This window comes from Condylura cristata, unplaced genomic scaffold, assembly GCF_000260355.1.
Source record: "Condylura cristata isolate star-nosed mole 26May11 unplaced genomic scaffold, ConCri1.0 scaffold00006, whole genome shotgun sequence".
In the NCBI taxonomy this organism is placed as follows: domain Eukaryota; kingdom Metazoa; phylum Chordata; class Mammalia; order Eulipotyphla; family Talpidae; genus Condylura; species Condylura cristata.
Genome location: NW_004567107.1, coordinates 27298547 through 27308676, shown reverse-complemented (window position 1 = coordinate 27308676; position 10130 = coordinate 27298547).

Sequence of the window (10130 nt, the reverse complement as noted above, 5' to 3'; positions counted from 1 at the left end):
AGGAAGGAAGGAAGGAAGGAAGGAAGGAAGGAAGGAAGGAAGGAAGGAAGGAAGGAAGGAAGGAAGGAAGGAAGGGCCCTATCTTTACTGTCCCTATTTCTCCCACCAGATTCTTCTGGTGCTAGCTGGCTTCTCAGATATAGTCTGTCAGTCCTCCCCAGAGCTGCAGCCCAGGCCCCCAAAGCTTGGTGATACCCAGTGTTTGCCTGCAGCCATTGAACTTGGCAGCATTAACTGCTAAGCTGCTGCTAGTTTTTTGAGATGATGAGCTCACATTTCTGGGATCTCATTTCTGCCTCCCCCAAAGCATTGGAGACCACAAGAATATTTTAGCTTTAATATTGTTTATTTTGAGAAAAATGAAAAAATAAAACACTTGATGGAATCTAAATAAGGTCACTGAATTGAATTATATCTATATCAGTATCACTTTATTGATTTTGATATTGTACTATAATTAGGTAAAATGTTGAGGGGAAGAGAGGTGAGGGAGACCAACAGCACATCTATGGACAACAAAGAGCTAGAATTACTTACAGAGCTGAATTTTTTCCTGTAAATCTTTCTTATCAAATGGAAATGCAAACCTATAGTTCACACTCCTGAAATTTTAACTTATTCCTAACTTTAGGTATTCTATTTGGTGTTGGTTGTCATGGTGATATTTAAAGAAGGAAGAGCTGTAAAGTGCTATATACAAAGATCCTATTTTCTCCAAGTAGCTGGAATAGGATTTCCATAGTGTAACACAGGTCATTGACTCCCAACCCACACCATTTGGCCAAACTTGGGGGTGACCTGCAGATAGAAATGCCAGGGAATTGTCATTTTAAGTGCAACCCTCAAGCAGCCAAGTGCAAAAGCCAGTGAATAATGCCAACTTCCCCTCTCTTGAGTGGGATGAACCAGACTGGTAATCTATACAATCTCTCAAAGTGCCCAGCAAACCTGAACCTTGGGTACTCCCGGCAGTGGCCTGCTCATGCTCATGCCCTGGTCTGGCTCTTTCTTCTTTCTTACCTCACTCTCCCCCCTCCTTCATCCCACACCTCTCAAATGAATTGCTTGAACCCAATTTCTTGTCTCAGGATCTGTTTCTGGAAGAATCTAAATGTAAATGCTTACACTTGAAAGTATCTGGCTGCAGAACCCAGTGTGTCTTCTCTAAAAACTGAGATTTTACTTCATGCTGGCTACCCCTCACTGGCATTATTCCGGCATTATTACTGTTTATCTAACAATTAACGATAGAGTTTTTTCCAAACAGTTTACATTTGAATGATGCAAACCTAAGTTGAGTGTATACATCTTTAGAAAACTACCATACACAGACCTTCCTGGTGGCTTAGGGGTTCAGTCTCAGCACTATCATTGCTATAGCCTGAGTTCTATCCCCAGCCACGGAGGTGACCCACATGGTGCAGCAGACCTCTCTTGTCTGGCCTGCTGCTCCCCTTAGCAGTGCAGTTCAGCAAATTTTGCTTTCCACTCACCCCCTACACCTCTGGCCTACACTCCAAAATCTTCTACACAAATATAATAAATTTTTTTAATAAACTAAAAAAAAAAATTCTTCCTTTAAAAAAAACTGCCATATTAAAAAATAAAGAAAAAGAAACCTACCATACTTGTGGTTCTAGATTCTAGATGATGCTAAACCCACAAATCTAAAGAGCTGAAGTTGTGGCTAATTTTCAAGAGGCTGCATAAATGAGAACAAACTTTCAGCATTAAAAAAAAAATAGTGAAAGGTTACAGTGATGGCAGATGGGTGATTTGGTGATGGGAAGTCTAAGGGGATTACAACTGAGATGATGGAGAAAGGCGCAAAATGATGGAAAATAAACATATTATTTAAGAAATAGTGAAAGGATACTTTGGGGTCTTAAAAATCATATTCAAATGATCTACCTAGGCTATTAACAAGCCAAATTCTATTCATGAACACCTTGAATCACTCTTCTCTGAATCCTGGCTGGGCACAAAGCTACCCTCACAGGCGTTCTTTTCAGTGGCTCTGCCTTTCTAAGTTCATGTCTGTGTTTATCCAAAAAGGCAAATATTAAATATACTTTTGTAAGATTGGGAGCTAGAGAAGCTGGAAGCAAAATGAACTGGGAATCTGAATATTTGTAACCCAGCTCTCCCTGTGCCTAAGGAATTGGAGAGGACAGTTTTGGGCCATGTTCCTTGGACTTTCTGGGTCTCTTTTAACTTACTAGCAAAATGAAGGTTTGAAATAGATAACAATTGAGACCCAGGCACAGTTCTAGCCTGCCGAGTCTGGTGTTCTATATAATATTTTTGTTTAGAAGAAATAGAATCTTCTATTATGACAGCACTATTGTCCATGCCCTGACTCATTTAACAAACACGGAGCATTCTCAACGTAGCAAAAACTGCGTAAGGGATACCAAAATGTTACCATGCATGAAGGTCACCAGGCATTGGCCTCCCACCAAGATAACACAAAAGAGCAAATTGCCCCAATAAGAGATCAGGGTACTCAAAGAAACAGGGGGATTTGAGTGTTAGCCAAAGATGCCACACGTCCTCTACATCTGCCTCCGTGAGCTCTCTGACACATAATGCAGTGTTGAGTACGTTTTGCAGAAAGAGAAGAAACTTCATCTGGTTCTTTAATGATTTTGCCTTAGGCAAAGAGAAGTGAACCTAGAGGATACCTCACATTAGTGGACAGATTGCTCTCCCACTGATTTTTCCCTGAAGTTCTCAGCATGAGACATAGCCATGAAGCTACTCGAATATCTGGAAATATAAATTAGGATCATTTCTGATTCCAATTTTCAGTGTATTGTCACCACCAAATCCTCAAAGAAGCCAACAGAGAAAATGCTGATGACAATTTGCAGGATAAGGGTGTCCTTCAACATCTAGAGTCCAGGACACATGGAAGCATTCCTGGTTGTTAGTGGATGAACACCACTGACAGTGCTGGTCTAAGCTGCCGGTGAATTTGGTCCTCCTCTGACTCATCAAATACTGAAAGTTTCCGATTCCAGGGCTACCACCACTTCTGCTTCTACCCCAGCCCTTTGTTCCAGCTCCTATCTCACTAACTAAATATTCAGTATATTTGGATGATTCATAGAACATATCTTAATAGAACATAGTTGAAAGATAAATAGAACATAGTTGAAAGATAAATAGAACATAGTTGAAAGATAAATCAAAACCACAATGAAATACCAACATACTTATTACACTAGATTACCAAAACCATGACACACCTCACAAGTTTTAAAACTGACCATGAAAACTACAGAAAGAATTCAAAATGGTTCACAAATATTATTGGTGGGAATATGAAAATGATACAACCATTTTGGAAAAGTTAGTCAACTTTTAGTTAAACATAGGATCCAATCATACCATCTCTGTGAAAATTCTCATACAAAATGTTCATAATAGCTTTATTTCTAGTTTTATAGTCAAAAACTAGAAACAACACATATGTGCATCAGTAAGTGAATAGAGCAACAAGTTGTTATAGAGCTACACAGTGGAATACTACTCAACAATAAAAGAAATCCACCGTGGATACACACTGTAACGTCATTTCCAAAATAATAATAATGAATGAAAGAAAACAGGTAGAATAGATATTGCATGATGCCATTTATATTTATGAAAAATGCATAAACATCTATAGTCAATCAATGAGATCAATGGGATACTGGACCTGTGGGGAGAGAAGAATCACTGAAAGGGAGGGAGGTCTAGCAATGAGATTACAAGGGCAGAAAAAAATGTTTATATACAATCTGTACAGTACACTGACTGTGTATATACGTTAAAAAATATACAGGGCGGGCCCTCCCTGGTGGCAAAGCGGGTTAAAACATGGCACTGAGAATCTAAAGCCACTTCCGCATGAGTTCGATTCCCGCCTGCCCAGGAGGTGACCACATGGCGTGGCAGACCTCTCCTGACCCGCCCGCTGCTCCCCTCAGCAGTGTACTTCGTCGATCTGCCTGTTCTGCTCCCCACTCTCTCTGGTGAAGCCTCTCACCGCCCCTGAGCTTCTGGCTTGTACCCCAGTTCTGTATGCACAAATAAATAAATCTTAAAAAAAAAATACAGGTATATTTTTTAAATGTGTAGTTTATTTTTATTTCAATTATATCTCAACAAAACTTTTTTAAAAGATATCTTTTATTTATACATGTTAAGAACTGGGGTGTAGACCAGAGGTGCAAGGGGTGAGAGGATTCACCAGAGAGTGTGGGGAGCAGAATAAGCAGATCTACTGACAAATGTTGCTGAAGGGAGCAGTGGGTGAGACAGAGGTCTGCTGTGCCATGTGGGTCAGCTTCCTGGCCAGCCAGGGATAAAAATCATGCTACAGTGGCTGGCTATCACTTCAATGTAGTGTGTCTTTAACCCTGTGCCACCAGGAAGACCCATCAATAAAATTTTTTTAATGAGGACAAAACACCACCTGACATCACAAATATTCCAGACATATACCTATGAGAAGGCTCAGCCATGAGATCTTTAATGAATGTGCCCCTCCAAAGATGCTGCTCACCCTCAGAAGTAAGCACTTTCTGTGTTTGGTACTGTTTTAATAAATATATTTACTACAGTCATACATCCCTAATGATATTTTAGTCAATAATGGGCCATATGTAATGTGGCAACAATAAGCTATATACCATATAGCCTAAGTATATTTGGCATCATCTATATTTCTATAATTATATTCTATGTCAGCTGGGCAATGATGAAGTTGCCTAGTGACATATTTCTCAGATTGGATCCATTCATTAAACCATTCCTGACTGTATTTTTATAGTTAAGTTCTGTAAGTTTTTTACCTTCTTTATATAAAGACACTTTAAGCACATTATTCCATGACTTACTATTCTTCTATACTATGTAGGTAATATTCAAGCACACTGATGTGCACAGTAATAATATGTTCATATTCACTGCTATATAGTATTTCACATATTTGTATTCATTCTACTCTCATGGATATTTGTATTGTTCCAGTGTTGTAGTGTTCAATAGTTTTTGTACTGTTCAATAGTTTTGCAAGTGCATGCACAAGAATTTCTCTTGTGTACATATTTAATCAATGGCTTGTCCATCCAACAAATGAGAATCTTCCTATTTGTTAAATAATATGGAATTATTTTTCAAGTCATCATATTAATTTACTCATTCACAACCAGTACAGAAAAGATCTGGAAACATTTTTATTTCAGAATCAAAAGAGAACTTGTAACAGACATCTCAGAAATATGGAGGATCCTAAGAGAGTTCTATGAACACCTTTTAGTCTGTAAATTGGGTAACACAGAAGAAATTGACAGATAATTGAATAATATAAACTTCTAAAACTTAACCTAGAGGAAACAGAAAACCTAAACAAACCAGTTGTTAGCAAAGAAATTGAAACAGTAGTCAAAAGTCTCCAAAAAATAAAACCTAGTATCAGACTTCTTCGTAGTGAAGAAACCTTCAAACCTAGCAAACCTTCAAAGATAAGCTAACACATGTCTTTCTCAAACTCTTCCAAAGAATTGATGAAAATGGAATGCTTCCATAAACATCTTATAATGGCAAAATTATTCTGATACCAAAAAAGACAAGGACATCACAAAAAAAAAGGAAACTATCAAACAACCTCCTTGTTGAAATAGGTATAAACATCCACAACTAAGTCATAGCAAACAGAATTCAACAATAAATTAAAAAGGCCATACATCATGACCAAGTGAGATATAGTCCAAGAATGCAAAAATTGTTCAAAATCTGCAAATCAATGTAACTCACTACATAAACATTTGGAAAGATAGAAGTCATATGAGCATATCAATAGATACAAAGAAAATATTTGACAAGGTTAAACATCCACTTATGATTAATAAGTATCATAAAAAGGGGGGAAAAGGAGTGCACCTCTACATGTAAAGGCCATATATGACAAGCCCCCAGCTAACAGCATACTCAATGATGACAATGTTTTCCTTAAAAAAGGTACAAGAATATCCACTTTCACCCATTTTGTACAAAATAGTATCAGAAATTTATACAAAAGCAATTAACCAAGAGAAGATGTAAAAGGAATTGAAACTGAGAAAGAGGAATTAAACTATCAGTATTTGCAGATAAGGTAATATACATAGAAAACTCAAGATCACAGTAAAAATCTAGTTGGAACATAAAATCAGTAAAGATGCAGGGTATAAAGCCAATATAAAAAATACTGATTGCATGCACTAGATAAACAATAAATTAGTAGAGAAAGAAAAGAAAGGCATCTGTATTAGATACCTTTGAATAAATTTAACAAAATGGAACACCAAATACAAGATATTGTTTAAATCAGAAAAAAAAAATCACAAAGAAATGGAAAGCTATTCCTTCCCTACTCATGGATAGAAGAATTAATGTTGTCTAAATGACCATCTTTCCCTAGGTAATACATATATTTAACACAACTAATCCCTAGGAATATCCCTATAGCATTCTTTTAGAACACAGGACAAACAATACTGTGATTCAGTACTGTGATTCAGTACCCAGAATCAAACTATACTATAAAGCTACAGTAATCAAAACAATATTCTATTGGCATAAAAATGGGTATATCAATCACTGGAATAGAAATTTTATAATCAATGTAATTGATAGTCCCAAAATAAAGCCACCTTTCATGGGCAGTTCATAAACAACAAAGGAGCTAAAAATATATGGAGAAAGGAAACTCTTCAACAAATGGTGCTGGGAAAATTGGACAACCACATGGAGAAGAATGAAAATAGCAACTGTCTCACAAAAAATTAAAGGCTTGAATGTAAGACCTGAAACCATAAAATGCATAGAAGAAAACATAAGTATTATACTCTGCACCACTGGCCTCAGAGATAAATTTGGGTATTTAAACCAATGGCAAGGAAAACAAAAGCAGAAATAAGCAAATGGGACTGAAGCCAACAAAATAGCTTCTATACCGCAAAAGAAACTAACACTAAAGTGAAAAGACACCTTAATGAATGGGAGGAAGTATCTGTACATCAATTATTTTCAACAAAGTTCTAACATCCAAAATCTGTAAGAACTATCAAAAAGAAAATAAGTAACTGAAAGAAAATAATGGGCAGAAGAACTTGTCCAAAGAAGACATATGTATGGCAAACAGGCATCTGAAAAATAATCATCCTCGCTTACCATCAGGGAAATGCAAATCAAAACCAAAAGATGCCTCCTTATACCATAAAATGGCCCATATCAATAGACCAGATACAAGAAGGAATCCTTGTACATTTCTGGTGATAATGTAGACTGGTCTAGTCCCTATGGGAAACAATACAGAGGGTTCTTAAATCATTGAAAATATGGGCCCTCCCTGGTGGCACAATGGGTTGGAGTGCAGCACTGCAAAGCTGGACACAGCCACTTCCTTATGAGTTCAATCCCTGGCCCCGGAGGTGACCCACATGGCACAGCAGACCTCTCCTGACCCACCCGCTGCTCCCTCAGCAGTATGTTCCGCCTATCTGCCTGTTCTGCTCCCATTCTGACACTGGTGACTCCTCTCACCGCCCTTGTGCCTCTGGCCTGTATGCATAAATAAATAAAATACAGAACTGTGTGCCAGTTCTGTATGCATAATAAATAAACCTTTATATATTTATATATATATATACACATATATATATACATATATATATATATATACCTACTATATGATCCAGCAACCACTCCAGGTAGCTACCCAAAAGTGCTAATTCAACAATACATGCAATTATCTGGTCACTGCAGTGCTGCTTACAATAGCCAAATTATGGAAATGACATAAGTGCCCAAAGACAGATGTGTGGATTAAGAAGATGTGATACACACACACACACACACACACACACATACAATGAAGCACTAAACTATAAAGAAAATGAAATCTTGCCATTTGGGACAATTTACATGGAACAGGAGGAGGTTATATTGATTGAAATAAGTGAGAAGGAGAAAAACAATTATCAGATTATTTTACTCAAGTGGAATATAAAGAAACAGACAACACCAGATGAAAGCAAACCCTAGGAACCTAACACGAACTGAGGCTAGCAGAGCTCTAGGGTAGGAATGGGGAAAAGCACTGGGGAGGGAAGCCAATGGAGTATGGTAGAAAACTATGGGTGCTGGTTTAGATATCATGTCCAAACATTCATCTGAAGAGGTGTGAGTCTATACCTCTCAATCATATATAATGTTGTAAACCAAGGGTACCCCAATTTCTTTTTTAAAGTACCACATATTTTAAAGAAAGAAAATTAGTTATATAAAAGAAGTTGTGAATAGCGAAAAATGAAAAAAAAATTTAAGGTAAACTATAAATGGGAGAATATATTTGGAAACTATCAGACAAAAGGTTAAAACCTAAAATATGTAGACTACTCATACAATTCAACAACAATCAAAAACAACACCCTGAAATTTAAAATGGGAGAGTACCTTTCTAGGCATTTCACCAAAGAAGACATGTTGATGGTCAACAGACAGTGAAAAGATGTTCATAGTTGCTTATCATCGAGGAAATGCAAATCTAAACCACAATGAGATTTAAATTCACAACTACTAAAGGGCTTTGTCTAAAAAACAAAGAATAAAAAGTATCCTTGGCAAGGATGTGGAGAAAAAGGAAATACTTGTGCACTGTTGGAGGGAACATAATTTCGTGCATCCTTGATGGAAGACAATATGGAAGTTGCCCAAAATTTTAAAAATAAAACTGCCACATGATCTAGAAATCCCACTTCTACGTATTTATCCAAAGAATATGAAAACAGTAATTCAAAATGATATATGCACCCGCATCTTCATCACCTCACTAGTCTTAACAGACTACATATGGATACAACCTAAACACCCACTGACCAGAGGATAAAGATGTACAATATTAAACACAATGGAATATTACACAACTACAAAAAATGATGAAAGCCAGCCATTGTTGACAATATGGATGTAATTGAGGGTGGTATGCTTTCACTCATGGGGAATATAGAGAAGCAAAGCAAATGAACATAGAAAACAAAAATAAAACAAACCCTTACAGTCTGACAACAGAATGTTGGTTACTAGAGGGAAAGGGAGGTTGTGATAGGCGAAAGAAGTCAACTGGAGGGTGGTGAATGTGGTTTCATATTTAGTAAACTGTACCCTTGAAATTTTAGTGTAATCCAGTGAATTTTTTAAATAAACTGGTCTTTAACATGCACTTGCATAGATTACCTCTGAGCCTGTCAACACTCCCCACCAAATATTCTCACCCTGAAAGCTAGGACACATGCATCATTTGGGTTTGTGGCTCCAGCCCGTGTAGCACTTTCAGCACCAAATGATGCTAGTTCATTGGCTTCCTAGTCCACGAAGTTCAGAGGGGCTCAATTATTTTCAACAAAGTTCTACCATCAAAGAGAAGCAAAGTAGGAAGTGGGACTGTGAACAAGAGAAGGTCAGTGGATTGGTCAGCCCCATCTTTTGTAAATTAGACCTCACAGCCCATGAGTTATAGAGGAGCAGAAGCACAGAGCAAGAGAAAGAATCCTGGCTTGTTTGGCATTTGGGGTTTTTTATTAAATCCTCTGCCACACTCTTTGTCGTGTCATATTAGAATGTCCAAGTGGCACTGAGTGGAAGGGGGACATGACTGGATTCTACTGTACCGTCTCTCTCTACTTCACTGAGTGATTTGCACTCAGGACTATGAATAGGAATTACAGGTCCCTCGACCCCTGCACAAACTCCCCATTGTTCACAAATGGGATCTCGGGGCAACTGATTTGATCGCTGCCTCAATTTCTCTTATGACGCACTAACCTGGTCCCCTCCATAGGAGGGTATCAAGTTGGCAATACTAAGCCAGCAGAGGGCCTGAAATCAGCTATCTGGCACTTCACTGCTAGCCCGCTGGACAGCTGCTGTCATGAGGGGCTGCCTCCTGAGCTTGTTCCCCCCCTTTGCTCCACCCAGCCACCAGTGGTACATTCTTGGCAGCTGCCTCTTTACAGAAATCTGCACCAAAATTAAACCCATCAAACTGTCAGCCCGATGCTGGGGCTGCTCCATGTCAGCCCATGTCATGACAACCGAAG